Here is a 14,644-nt window from a genome sequence, read left to right as displayed (position 1 = left end):
CTGCAGTGAGCCGGCAGCCGGGATATGAAGTCATCGCACATACTCCATTCAAAAACATGCTAAAATATCTTGCTCCTATTGGCAGTAGTGTATTAAAATACGCTGCAGTATTAAATTTACTTACATTTAAATTCTGAGAGCCCTGTTATTCCCTCTTCACTAATCATACAACGGCATAACTCTCTTTATCAGTCCTGAACTAAAATGTGTAAAAAGAGGTTCAGATGCCCATTTTAATATACAAAAAATCTTCAGAGAAGACTTGAATTCAGCTTTCTTCTGCAGTTATAATTTACAGTTGCTTATCGTATTACTTCATAATTGTCTACTCAAAGTGCACTCAATTGCAAAATTAGAATTCTTATCTCATTATAACAGCCACCTACTCTACATAGCCCATAAAATGGACAAATTATACTGAGAAACCTTCTCCATATAGCATTACCCTTCATCAAAAGACCACATTACTACTCATCAGAAAACCACAATCATGAGACGAGTTGTGTTTTGAATTAGGCAAAGTATCCTGGTCGATTGAAGCCTTAGTAGTTTGTTTTCAAGCAGTGGATACATACCATTGATCATCCCTTACTGTGAAAGAACATAAGACATTATTTGAGATACAGCAAGCAGCAATCATGTCTTAAAGAGCACACTCCAAGAATGCGTCAATTGCCCATTATCTTACTACCCTATATACAAAGTGTAGCCTATCAATACAGATCTGTTTAACAAAAGAAATAACATAAATAAAGAATAAAATAACCTCTTTATGATAGTACAAGGTGGACCAAAATTCAGAGTAGGACTTGAGGAATCAATAACTTTTTTTTTTATTAATGAATGAATTTCAATAATAATTGACTAGGTCCGGAAGATTACATTTTTTAAATGAACTCCATTTGACGCCTCGTAAAGTCGGGCACTTTCAAATGCATTGTTTAAAACATTAGTTAATGTTTGAGGCTCTAGCTCTTGAATTTCTGCATGGATATTCCCTTTGACCTGCTCACGTACATCCGCTCCATCAGATATCCTCGCAGGAAGTAATTGGGAGCTGAAAGGTTGACAGAACATGGTTGCCAATTAATTTGGGAATGTCTTAAAATTAGCTGCTTGCCAAACACAAGACTCAGTTATAATATGAACCTGCAATAAAAGAATTAACTACTAACAAATACGTTATTTACCTGTTAAATCTTACTGGGAAATTTGGCCCACTGTGTACATATATTTATATATGTTCTGTTGATATTTATTTTAAAATAGCAAAGCACATTAAAAGTCTAATTTACATTTTTTATGCAAAATGTGTGAGAGCAACTGACTGTAACTCATTGTAATGCTTGTATTTAAGATCAAAGAAAACAGGTGTAGGAGGAGGAGAGAGCTCAAATTATATTTTGGTTATCTTTATAAATTATATATGTAGAAAATTCTCTGATAATGTTTGGAAAACATACTTCCTATATTCAGTGGCGTACTAAAGGAGGGGGTGGGGGGAATCCGCCTTGGATGGCACCAGATAGGGGGTGCCACCAGGGCTGGCCAGGCTTGGGGTTCTGTGAGCACAGGGCGCCATGGCAGCAGGGGCGCCAGGCAGCCGACACAGCTCACACAGGCAGGGGCTGGGAGCAGGAGCAGGAGACCCGCACGGAGAGTTGGGGTGGAGCCAGATTGACCATGGGGGCGGAGTCAAGTTAGATGCGGGGGCAGAGCTAAAGGCAGCCTCTTACTGCTGCACACATAGGGGAAGCAGTAAGGAGTCATTGCTCCCCAACTCCAACACACCAGGGACTCACTGAATCCACTCCTCCTCCAGCCCAAGCTGACTGTAAGTGAGAGAGAGTGTGTGCTGTGTGTAACTGTCATTGTGTCTGTCTGTGTGACTGTCTTTGACTGTGTGTGTGTGACTGTCTGCCTGTGATTGTCTGTGTGACTGTATGTGAGTGTGTGTGTGTCTGACTGTCTGATTGTGATTGTCTGTGTTACTGTTTGTGACTGTGTGTATGACTGTCTGTGATTGTGTGTGTGACTGTGTGTGTGTATGTGTGACTGTTTACCTGTGACTGCCTGTGTGACTGTCTGCCTGTGACTTTGTGTGTGACTGTCTGCCTGTAACTTTGTGACTGTGTGCGAGTGACTATGTGTGTGGGACTGTGTGCATCTGACTGTGTCTGACGGTTTTCGCCCTGCAGTGAGCCAGCAGCCGGGATATGATGTCATCGCACATACTCCATTCAAAAACATGCTTATATTCAAACACAGAAACACTGCTCAGTGCTAAATACATATTTTTTTTAAATTTGGTTGTTTTTTACATTTAAAGTTGGGGTGGTGGGTACCAAAAATACTACCCACCCCAGGTGCCAAATGGTCTAGGTACGCCTTTGCCTATTTTAGGTAGAATGCAAGTTAGATGAGAGAAAGCATGACACAGAAGGTGTGTGTCAGTGATACAATGTATGATGTCATTGCTGAGGCATATTGTGAGGCATATCCAAAAAGGGGACATGTCTGGCAAGGTATGGTGACATAAACTAGGCCTGTACATATAGCAGAGAATAAGAAGAAATACTCATGTACAACCTCACATAAGCATATATAAAGTAACACTTCAGGCACCATGATCAGAATACTGTAGTAATTATGGTGCCAGAAGTATCATGAAACATTCCCCCAAAAAGTGAAACTGTTATAGAACAGTTTGACCTTTTACCTAGGATCCTTTGGGCACTTCTCCTCGTATCTATTACTTCCTACAGAGACCTATAAACTCCAAAGCAGGAGAGTCTGTTAGCTTTCTTGAGATAAGCCCGCTCATTGGTTGAGAGCCTCAGGCCTCACTCAGATACAGAGATTTCAGCTTTCCATAGGAAGTAGTGGTGGCAGGGAGCACATGTAAGTAGTCAACCCATTTTAAAACAACTTGACTCCTTACATTGAGTGACACTCCCCTACACAAATAAAAAAAAAAAACACATACTGTTTAGTTCTTGTACTCCTAATTAAAACACGGCTGCATTTAATTATGGTTTATCGAAAAACAGCTTGTAAAAAATCTGCAGTACACTTGCCTGCAGCCTTTGCAAGCCCTCTTCTAACTCACGCAGACTTTCTGTAGCTGTTCAATCACAGACTTTCCAATGCAGCTCAATGAGAAGTATTTGCATGCAGGTGCTCTGAGCAATTGCTGCCATTTGAGTTTAACTCCACTGAGCTAACCAAACCAGGAAGTAACAGGGCAGGTTGTCTGATTGACAGCCGGGGAGGGTGTAACAAGCTTAAAGGAACACTATAGTCACCTAAATTACTTTAGCTAAATAAAGCAGTTTTAGTGTATAGATCATTCCCCTGTAATTTCACTGCTCAATTCACTGTCATTTAGGAGTTAAATCACTTTGTTTCTGTTTATGCAGCCCTAGCCACACCTCCCCTGGCTATGATTGACAAAGCCTGCATGAAAAAAAAAACTGGTTTCACTTTCAAACATATGTAATAATTGTATCTCAATCTCTAAATTGAACTTTAACCCCTTAAGGACACATGACATGTGTGACATGTCCTGATTCCATTTTATTCCAGAAGTTTGGTCCTTAAGGGGTTAATCACATACAGGAGGCTCGTGCAGGGTCTAGCAAGCAATTAGCAGGGCATAAGAAAACCTTAATTAAACAGAACTTGCAATAAAGAAAGCCTAAATAGGGCTCTCTTTACAGGAAGTGTTTATGGAAGGCTGTGCAAGTCACATGCAGGGAGGTGTGACTAGGGTTCATAAACAAAGGGATTTAACTCCTAAATGGCAGAGGATTGAGCAGTGAGGCTGCAGGGGCATGTTCTATACACCAAAACTGCTCCATTAAGCTAAAGTTGTTTAGGTGACTATAGTGTCCCTTTAACTTATAAAAGTGTCAATGTGTATTTAAATTTGCACTTTTACCAAAATGAAAAAAAGAGAACACATTGTTCACACATAAAGCTTTTCAGCAAGCCACAGTGCTTTAGGGTTCTGGAGTATCCCTTTAACCAACTTCCATACAACTTGTTTTCTAAAGAAAAATTTACGCTCAAACTAGTTGGATTGAGTTTGTGTGATTGTAGATGCACCTAAGTTCACTTTTAAATCTAGTAGACATGCTTAACCCCTTAAGGACCAAACTTCTGGAATAAAAGGGAATCATGACATGTCACACATGTCATGTGTCCTTAAGGGGTTAAACCAATGTCAATGTCCGGGCTGATCCAAGTTCTACGTGCGAATTTGCCTTCCTGTACACTCAGATTTTTTTACGGAGATATTCATAACAATTGAAACTCATATGCAAACCATGGAAATTGCACTAAAATGTTCTATATGATTACCCTTAGGGTATTCTTAAATATTTCCAAGATTTTTGTTTGTTACCAGCAATTTTCTGGCAGTATAAGAGGATAGGAAATCATGACTAATGTTTGCTAGAGCACTACACTATATAAAAGATTTAACAAGTGAGGACCCGTTTTCATTGTAGGAAAGTCTCCATGGCAACCCTTCAAATGTTCTATTCTTTTTAAAAAAGATGGTACCATCATTGTGAAATAAACGCATTCATGTTAAACTTGCAATTACAAGAATATTATTTTATTTTGAGCTCAACTTGCTCTGCTTATGCACGTGAAAATTCCTGGCATAATAGGTTAGCATAATGTGACTGTAAATAGTCTACGTTTTATTTAAATATTTTTTAAAAAGAAATAAAAAAAAGAATATTAGCAATTTCACAAACTACTAATCTAGTATAAATGTCATCTTTATTTTTTTTTATAATGGTTCTATATGCAATGTCGTGACAATCATAATCTCATCCAAAAGTGCACATAAAAATGTAACTGCTAGGAAGACACACTTACAAACTTATTAAGGAAACGTCCATGCGATATTTGGATATTTTTACTTAACAGTTTCTGATGTTTTTCTAAAGTGTTTCTAATGCGTTTACAACCTCTTTGCATAATTTGTTAACATAGATGAGTTAGGGGAAATCTTTAACTTAAGCAGTCTGGGGATTGTTCCCAATTCTGTTGTTTGAACCTAAGATTTACAAAAAGTCTCTTAAGTCACCAGAATGCTAATGGTTCATCTCCCCCTTTCTTCCACTGCAGCATCCAGGAAAGCTGTAGGCTCCTGCTAGGATCTTCTGTTAACCTTGCGGAGCCTTACAGTGGAACTTATTAGTATAGCGGAGCTCCAGTACTCCAAGTGAATATCTCCGCTGAAGTCCTCTCAGGTTGGAAGAAATGATGCTGTAAGGATGATAGCACACCTCCCCAAGCACTAGACAACACTTAGTGAAGGGGAGAACAAAAACCTTTAATAAAAACAGTACATCTATTTATACTCCCACAGCCTCATTTACAGACAATAGGGTTACAGTGATAGCCAATGGCAATGTGGATTTGGGATAGTTACCGATCACACTACATATCCTAAGCCAACCTAAGCCAACCAATAACAGTATGGACTTGGGATAGCAACCAATCACTTACAAAGCCTACAGCCAGTGTTAAATGAGCCCAGTAATTGCCAGGAAGGATGAGGACAGACAAAAACAAGGATTGAGAACCACATGGGGGATTAAAATAAGTGGCAGGGCAGCCAGTTTGAAATGGTCTGGAAGTTTCTCTGAAACAGTAGGACAGTCCCCTGAAACAGTAGGACAATGCCCTCCATAGGACAGGAGAAAGGGGGAGAAAATAACTAACAAAAACAAATACATTGTACACACCCTGCACCTTTAATGGGCACAGGGTGACTAAAACATAAGTGTCAGTCTTCTGTCCCCAGTGATGGTGACTACCGTCACAATTCAGCTTATCTCGGTCAGTGAGCTCTCTGCTTCCAGGCTTAGCTAAGAGCCTGCAGTGGGGAGCAGGGCCCAGCAGACCACAGGTAAGAGGTCAAACCATTTTAAAACTGATAGACTACTTACATTGAGCACTCCTGGCACCATAACCACTATAGCTTGTTTATGATGCTTAGAGTGTTCGTTTTCTCCACTTCTACCACCATGTGAGAGTCTGTTGAACTGATCTCCAAAGCATCATAACACATAACGCTGTATTTGTCTATTGCAAGCCTCCCTGATTTATTCGGCTTATACTTGTTGTATGAGGAAGGCCGTTGTTGCTTCCTCTTTGAACAGAGGCACTTCTTGAATGAAATGAATTCATGAACAACGAACAAATGATAATAGGTTTCTGAGATGCTCGGGTCTTGTGCCTGATATCAGGTGAACAACCAATAGCTTTTGAGGTACCTGCAATGTCTTTGGTCAACCAATGAAGGCTTAATTATGATTCCTCCACTGAGCAAACGTAAGACAAGCAATGCACTAATAATCTGTATTTACGTATATGTATGTATTAGAACAAAATGCAAGAGCCTTTACAAGGTAAGTTTTTTTTTAATATAATCAAACGTTTGACAATTTTCCTTTGGAAAGAGGCTTCTCGAAGATAGGTAAGCTTTAAAAAAATAATGCTTGTTGTAACAGTCAAAACTGAAGACAATAAATGACACTAAATGAAGACAACACTTCTGCATCTTTTCTCACTTTCATAAATGCAGATTTTTTTGACATAAGTAATCCAGCAAAAGGTTAATTCAGAACATTTTAGAAATCAAATTGAAGATTATAATGCTCGTTTCCTTTTATTATTTAATTGCTTAAAGCAAGGAATATATTATAAAAAAAATGGAAAATGAATTGATTGGAAAACAGGTGTCACCTCCAAGCAAATGAAAACCTAAAGTGATCAAATAAATTTGATTTCATAATATCAATGAACATAAATTAGAGATACAATCAGTAGATATACCTGTTCCTCTTGATTATTTTTTTTTTTTCAGCATTTTTATAATTTCCATACATTAATTTAAACCTATAGTGATTAGGCACACATTTCTATTGCTTGTCATATCTATTTTTGCATGCTGCGTTTTAGGTGCTGAATTCTGAAAATCAAATAATTTCATGGGGAAAACAGTTTGTAAAATTCCAATGTTTGAAGGAACACTTCAAACACCTTAACCACGATATTGTCTTGTAGTCATTATGGTTCTAGGAAACTGTCCATGACAGTGGACCCTTTAAATCCTCCATTGGGCTATATAGTCCTATTAAATGCACATAGCAAGTCATTTATCTTGTGCCTTAGAACTGCTTTGAAAATATGATCCAGCCACTTACTACAATGTGTCCTACAATTGTCCAATGTTTGGATACATGCTGGGGGAACTCGTATAGAAAACCAGAACATAATGAATCAATCTTGCCTGTTATCTGAAATAGAATGTGCTAAAAATGCCCAAGGCCCTCAAATACACTTTAATGTAAAAATGTTGTAAAATACTTTATAGTATACGTAGTGATGATGGTGCCAGGAGAACCCTGGTCTTCTTGAGCCACTCCTTTTTTACCTTGGCTGTGTGTTTTGGGTCCTTGTCATACTGGAATACCCATCCACGACCCATTTTCAATGCCCTGGCTGAGGGAAGGAGGTTCTCACACAAGATTTGACAGTACATGACCCCGTCCATCGTCCCTTTGATACAGTGCAGTTGTCATGTCCACTTAGCAGAAAAACACCCCCAAAGCATAATGTTTCCACCTCCATGTTTAGTCTTTTTGGGTCATAGGCAGCATTCCTCCTCTTTCAAACAGGGCGAGTCAAGGCCAAAGAGCTTGATTTTGGTCTCATCTGACCACAACACTTTCACCCAGTTCTCCTTTGAATCATTCAGATGTTATTTGGCAAACTTTAGACGGGCCTGTACATGTGTTTTCTTGAGCAAGGGGACCTTGCGGGCGCTGCAGGATTTCAGTCCTTCATGGAGTAGTATTTTACCAATTGTTTTCTTGGTGACAATAGTCCCTGCTGCCTTGAGTTCATTAACAAGATCCTGCTGTGTAGTTCTCAGGATCATTGAAACGCCACAAGGTGAGATGTTGCATGGAGCACCAGACTGAGGAAGACTGACAGTTATTTTGTGTTTCTTCCATTTGCGAATAATTGCAACAACTGTTGTCACCTTCTCACCAAGCTGCTTGGTGATGGTCTTGTAGCCTATTACAGCCTTGTGAAGGTCTACAATCTTGTCCCTGACATTCTTGGATAGCTCTTTGGTCTTTGCCATGGTGGACAGTTTGGAATCTGATTGATTGATTGCTTCTGTGGACAGGTGTCTTTTATACAGGTAACGAGCTGAGATTAGAAGAAGTCCCTTTAAGAGAGTGCTCCTAATCTCAGCTCGTTACCTGTATAAAAGACATCTGGGAGCTTGAAATCTTGCTGATTGATGGGGGATTAAAAACTTATTTCACTCATTGACATGCAAATCACTTTATAACTTTTTTTGACATGCACTTTCCTGGATTTTGTTTGTTTTTCTGTCACTCACTGTTAAAATACACCTACCAAGATGGGCGTGGTTTAGCAGCTCACCAAGACATCCACAGGAGCTGTTTGCTCCCCGTGAGGGATTAACCTACAGTGAATACGACAGCGAACACAAGCCCGCAAAAGACAAATAACGAGGTCCCACAGTACCCCTACACATCATGACACAAAAATCTGCAAAAAGAAAAGCAGATATCTGCACTACAAATCACGGCTCTTTCCTCACCGTGCTCCCAAAATGCCGCAGACGGACCGCGATCTCCCGCCTCCTGCTCTGACCGCAGTGATAGTACAAGCATTTCCATGCCTAACCAGGCTCCGGCAACAAAGCCCTCGGTCCAAAAGATGCTGCGCGATCTGCAATCATCCATGCAGGCTGAGTTTGCCAAACGGGCCAGGGATGTAAGGTCAGATATTCAATCCATTGCAGAGAGAACCAACCAATTAGAAAAAAAAAAACGTAAGAAATAATTGAAGCTCACAATACACTGGCAGCTTCCTATACGGAACTACTAGCCAGAATGGATAAGCTGGAAAACAAAGTGGCTGACAACAAGGATAGGGACAGGCGAAGTAACATACGCCTGTGGGGCATCCCAGAAGAAATCCTCCCTCAAGACCTGGCCACATATACTATAGAGCTCTTTCAAACACTGGCCCCAGACCTCCTACACAGAGACCTGCTACTCGACAGGATACACAGGCTGCCAATGCCGCAAAACCTGCCGCAATCACTACCTAGGGACGTGATAGCAAAACTACACTACTTCACAGCTAAAGATAAAAGAATGCAAGCCTCACGCCGCTCCCCAGATATGACAGGCAAATATGCAGCAGTGAAGTTATTCACAGACCTGTCGGCCTCAACACTCCTGAAAAGGGAAAGCCTTGCTCCAATCACACAAGCCCTGAGAGCAGAAAACCTGAAATATAAATGGGGATTACCAGAACGCATTATTGTCAACCACAACGGTGTGACAAGATACACCACATCGCTGGAGGAAGGCGACAGAACACTCAAGGAATGGAAGATACAGGTGACCATACCGAGAAGCCAAACAATGAAACGGAAGCAGCAAAAATCACCACCGATTGGCACACTGCAGCAGCAGTGAAATGACTGTGTCCCACTACTTGTGCCTCCACATCTCCGCAACGGACAATAGGCTGTGCTAGAGATATGTATTCCTGCTTAATGTTTTCCTTTATTAAGTTTTACTTCTATATGGGGTAGATGTTTACTGACACGCACCAGTAATTTACACGTGTGTTTTCCCCCCTCACAAATTGATAAGTTTAACATAACCTAATGCCTAATGGGCCTAGCAACCCATTCCCAACCATGGGACGAGATATCACTTCTGGGGTCCCACCCGCAGTAGGCTTTCCGAGCCATGTTTAACCCGTCTGTGCACCCTAGCACTCTCTTAGACGTACATTTGTATATAGTTCTCAGTTTCCTTTTATGTTAAACACCACTTCTCCACCCTTTCGTTAAGTCAACACATGGGTTTGACCTGATACACCAACTCTACTACAGAACAGCGCAGGTCGGAGCTCTACAGGGGCATCAGAGCACCGTTTACACCACACAGGGGATTAAAAGGCACAAAATCATCCCACACACAGAGAAGTTTAAAACTGTGTCGCAAGGAGTTAAGGTGTATAGTGAGGTACGGATTATGGGGCTGAAAGGGAGACGGGGGGCAATATGGAGGGATGACGAGAAGGTGTACAGCCCCACAGGTTCCTGACACCGCCATGACAATGTTCCTATTCCAGAGATGCTAAAGGACACCTATTTCAACGATTTGCAAACTCGTGGTCCTACCAGACCCGCAACAGAGCTGGTTCATAGACTAAAAAACACAAAACACAAAAAAAATTATCAACCCCCACCCCAGTGCTCCAGCGACTTTTAACAGGGCGAGACTTGCATCCTCCTCACCCACAACAATGACGTTAAACATTGAATCTGTTAATGTGAACAGGCTAAACTCCCTCAACAAGCGTACATTAGCTTTGTCAGAAGCAAAAAAGCATGATGCTCATGTGTTCTTCTGCCAGGAAACACATTTTAAATGGGGCAACAGAACAGGCTAAAATTTTACTCCAAACACTACCCCATGACTTCCACTCCTGCTTTAGAACAAAAAAAATAAGGGGTGTCGGTGCTAATAAGTGGATCTGTTTCTTTCTCACTGGTTAAGAAATTTGGTGACAGGGAGGGTAGATACCTGATATTGCAATGTTATGTAAAAAATGAACTTTACACCTTCATCAACATATATGGCCCACATGACAACCAGCAGACTTTCCTGGACAAAGTTTTGGCACTAGCTACTCTCCTCATAGGAGGAGACGCAAACTTCCTTCTAGACCACACCCTTGACACCTCGGCAACGCACACAGTATCCCAAACTACCAACAGAAAACAAGATGCATCCGCCACTAGATTGAGACACACAGTTCACCATCACAATTTCCTTGACGCATGGGGGGTACTACACCTGATAGAAAAAGATTACACATTCCATTCCATGGTACATAACACCAGAATTGACAGATTCCTTCTTCCATTCCCTCTCATGGCTAAAGTAATGGGCACAACAATTGGCACTATATCATGGTCTGACCATGCCCCGATAATTTTTTTTGCAGTGCATATAGAGGTTACAGCAAGCCTTAGGTACCCCAACGGCATTCCTTAGGCAACTCAACATGTATTACATAGGGGGTGGTCGGGGAGTCATGCACAATTTTTATATTATAAACGAGTTAGGAAAACTAGTAACATCGTAGCTTGGTATTATTTAACTGTGTTTGCCGCTTATTTTGTCGCAATCCGCAAGGCTTAACATCCTATTATTACAGTAAATGCGCCACATAGGCGAAGTGAGTATCCAAAGCATAAAAAGTGCATGAGTGTTATGTATTGCGCGTAAACTATTGCGGTTGTGTTATACGTGTATACGAGGTTGCTTTGCATTTAACTATGTACATCTATGGTGGCCCTGTATAGCACGTCGGTCTATTCGTGCAGCTATGTACTGGATGGGTGGAATTACACCGCCAGGTTAGGCTCTTTGTATGTTTTTCCCTTTGCTAGGGCATGGAGCTGGCGGGGGGTGGGGAGATTTCTTAATATGTGTTAGCCATCTCGGTTACATCGTGAGAGCAGTGTAGGGTCAGTGGGCGCCGATTAAGGGGATCTGTGCATATGGGATGTGTAGGATGTTGTACGCTGGGGTGACTAGAATGCGGCAAAAGCTAAAGGTCCTTAGGTTACAGGTTAAGATCACATTGCAGGCATCAGGTGGAGGTGGCAGTGCTTGAGCCATGGTTGTTCTGCCGTGGAACGAAGCCTTCTCCGGGTTCCATCTATGTGGTGTTCCACGGGTTTCTGCGGGTTTCATCCTCGCTTGAGATAATCCCAGTGTGGTTAGTAGGTTCTGTGCCCCCTGTAGGTCGATGACTTCATGTCTGGCATTGTCATGTAGGACGGAGAGGGAGCGGGTAGATCGCCATCTGTACTGTATCCCTTGTTGCGTTAGGAGGGATGTGAAAGGCTTGAGGGACCTCCGCCATGCCAGTGTATCGCCCGAGATGTCCGCAAAGAAAGTGAGCGACATTGATTCGAACTGGCATGGCGTGTGGTCTCGGACTGCTGCCAGTGTCGCCACTAGGTCTCTCCTCTGTTTGAAGCATATGATAAGGTCTCTGGTGGCTGTGCTAGGCGCGCTTGCTGGTTTTGGGGCTCTGAAAGTGCCATTCAGCTCTATATTTTTCACTTGCCGCGGGTGGAGCAGCGCCGACAGGAGCCTGCGCACCAAGTGCGGTAGTTCCTCTGTTGGGATATCTTCTTTTATGCCCCGTACCTTAATGTTGTTCGCGTGGCGCGCCTCTTCCAGGGCTGCAAATCTCCGATCATAGTCCGCATTGCACTTCCTCAGCCCTTGTATCTCCTGCTGTAAGGATGTGATTTGCACCTCGTGGGTATCGGAGGTGTTCTCCAGGGTGCTCAGCCTTCCTGACAGGCCTTGGATGTCTGTGCGCAGACTGGCCACATCAGAGTGGATGTTAGCCTGTAGGTCTGCCAAAAGTTTATTCAGCACTTCTGCTGTGACAGGCGTTGTATCGGAGCTCAAGTGTTTCGGCTTATGTGCCCGCCCGGCTGGTAAGTTGTACGTTTCTTCCTCCAGTGAGGAGTCCTTTGATAGCTCTGAGTAGGCTTCTGGATAGTCGGCCATCTTGGGCCCAGCAGCTCCTCCAATGTCCAGGCTTTGCCGTTGCCCGTCCGGTTTTTGTTTTCTGGTCTTTTGACCCATGCTGTATTCCCCTGCTCGTTGGGTGTTTGCAGTGGGTTTTGCTGGTTTTTTTTGCCCCAATCAGGCGTTTTTTAGTGTCTGTTTGCAGGAGCTCTGAGGTCATGCAACCGTTCAGCTCCGTGGTTAAGCTCCGCCCCCCCCATGCCCCGATAATTTTATCTCTAAAAGAACAATTACTATCAAACATTTGCAGACATCCTAATCCCAAACCTTACCAAACTCTTTAATGACTGTTACACCAAATGGTCAAACCCGAGCTACATGTTAGTGGCACATATCTCCACGTTGCCAAAATCGGAGGAGCTGTCCACTTCGTGCCCCAACTTCTGCCCCATCTCCCTTTTGAATACTGATGTAAAACTCTACGCCAAGATTATCGCAAACATTGGATTATCCCATGCATAATCAATGCTGATCAATCCGGCTTTGTCTGGGGAAGACAGGGCTCAGATAACACACATAAAGTGATGAATAATTTTTTTCCACATGCACACATCAAAAGATGAGGGTCTTCTTTTAGCACTAGACATGGAGAAGGTCTTCAACTGACTCAATTGGCAATACATGCAACAGGTTCTCAACAAATAGCAGGAATCCTAGCCTTACACAACTCACCTACAGCACGGGTCTCCAATGCAGGCTTCTTATCCATTTCCATATTACCAATTTACAGCAGAGGTGCCCTCTTTCACCTTTGTTGTTTAGCCTATGCTTAGAACCCCTTGCACCCAAACTTGGGCACCACTCCGACATACAAGGTGTACACTTGGGCAGGGCCGCCACCAGAAATTTTGGGGCCCCTGACAAAGCACAAGGTCTGGGCCCCCCCGCCTCGCCCCATCCCCCCCGGCCCACCCAGGAGTCCGCCCACAGGACTCTTACCTAGTCCGCAAACCATGATGCAGGACTGAATGTGGTGTGTATAGTGGAATTAGAATGTGTGTAATGGATGTAGTGTTTGTGTGTATTAGATACTGTTTGTGCAGTGAATGCAGAGTGTGTGTTTGTGTAGCGGATGCAGTGTGTGTAGTGGATGTAGTGTGTTTGTGTAGTGGATGTAGTTTTTGTGTGTACTAGATGCAATGTGTTTAGTGGATGTAGTGTGTGTTTTAGACGCAGTGTCTCTGAATAGTGAATGCAGAATGTTTAAATGTGTGGTGGATGTAGTGTGTGTACTGTGAATACAGGATGTTTGTGTAGTGGATGCTGTGTGTATAGTTAATGCAGAGTGTGTGTCAGTGTAGTGAATGCAGAGTGTGTGTCAGTGTAGTGAATGCAGAGTGTGTGTTAGTGTAATAAATGCAGAGTGTGTGTGTCAGTGTAGTGAATGCAGAGTGTGTGTGTTAGTGTAGTGGATGCAGAGTGTGTGTGTTAGTGTAGTGGATGCAGTGTGTGTGTGTGTTAGTGTAGTGGATGCAGAGTGTGTGTCGGTGTAGTGAATGCAGAGTGTGTGTCAGTGTAGTGAATGCAGAGTGTGTGTCAGTGTAGTGAATACAGTATGTGTGTGTTAGTGTAGTGGATGCAGAGTGTGTGTTAGTGAAGTGAATGCAGTGTGTGTGTGTTAGTGAAGTGAATGCAGTGTGTGTGTGTGTTAGTGTTATGGATGCAGTGTGTGTGTTAGTGTTGTGGATGCAGTGTGTGTGTTAGTGTAATAAATGCAGTGTGTGTGTTAGTGAAGTGAATGCAGTGTGTGTGTGTTAGTGAAGTGAATGCAGTGTGTGTGTGTGTTAGTGTTGTGGATGCAGTGTGTGTGTTAGTGTAATAAATGCAGTGTGTGTGTTATTGTAATAAATGCAGTGTGTGTTAGTGTAATGAATGCAGTGTGTGTCAGTGCAATGAATGCAGAGTGTGTGTTAGTGTAGTGGATGCAGAGTGTG

This window comes from Pelobates fuscus, chromosome 8, assembly GCF_036172605.1.
Source record: "Pelobates fuscus isolate aPelFus1 chromosome 8, aPelFus1.pri, whole genome shotgun sequence".
Lineage (NCBI taxonomy): Eukaryota > Metazoa > Chordata > Amphibia > Anura > Pelobatidae > Pelobates > Pelobates fuscus.
The sequence above is the reverse complement of the archived record's forward strand: the minus strand, read 5'-3'. Positions refer to the sequence as shown.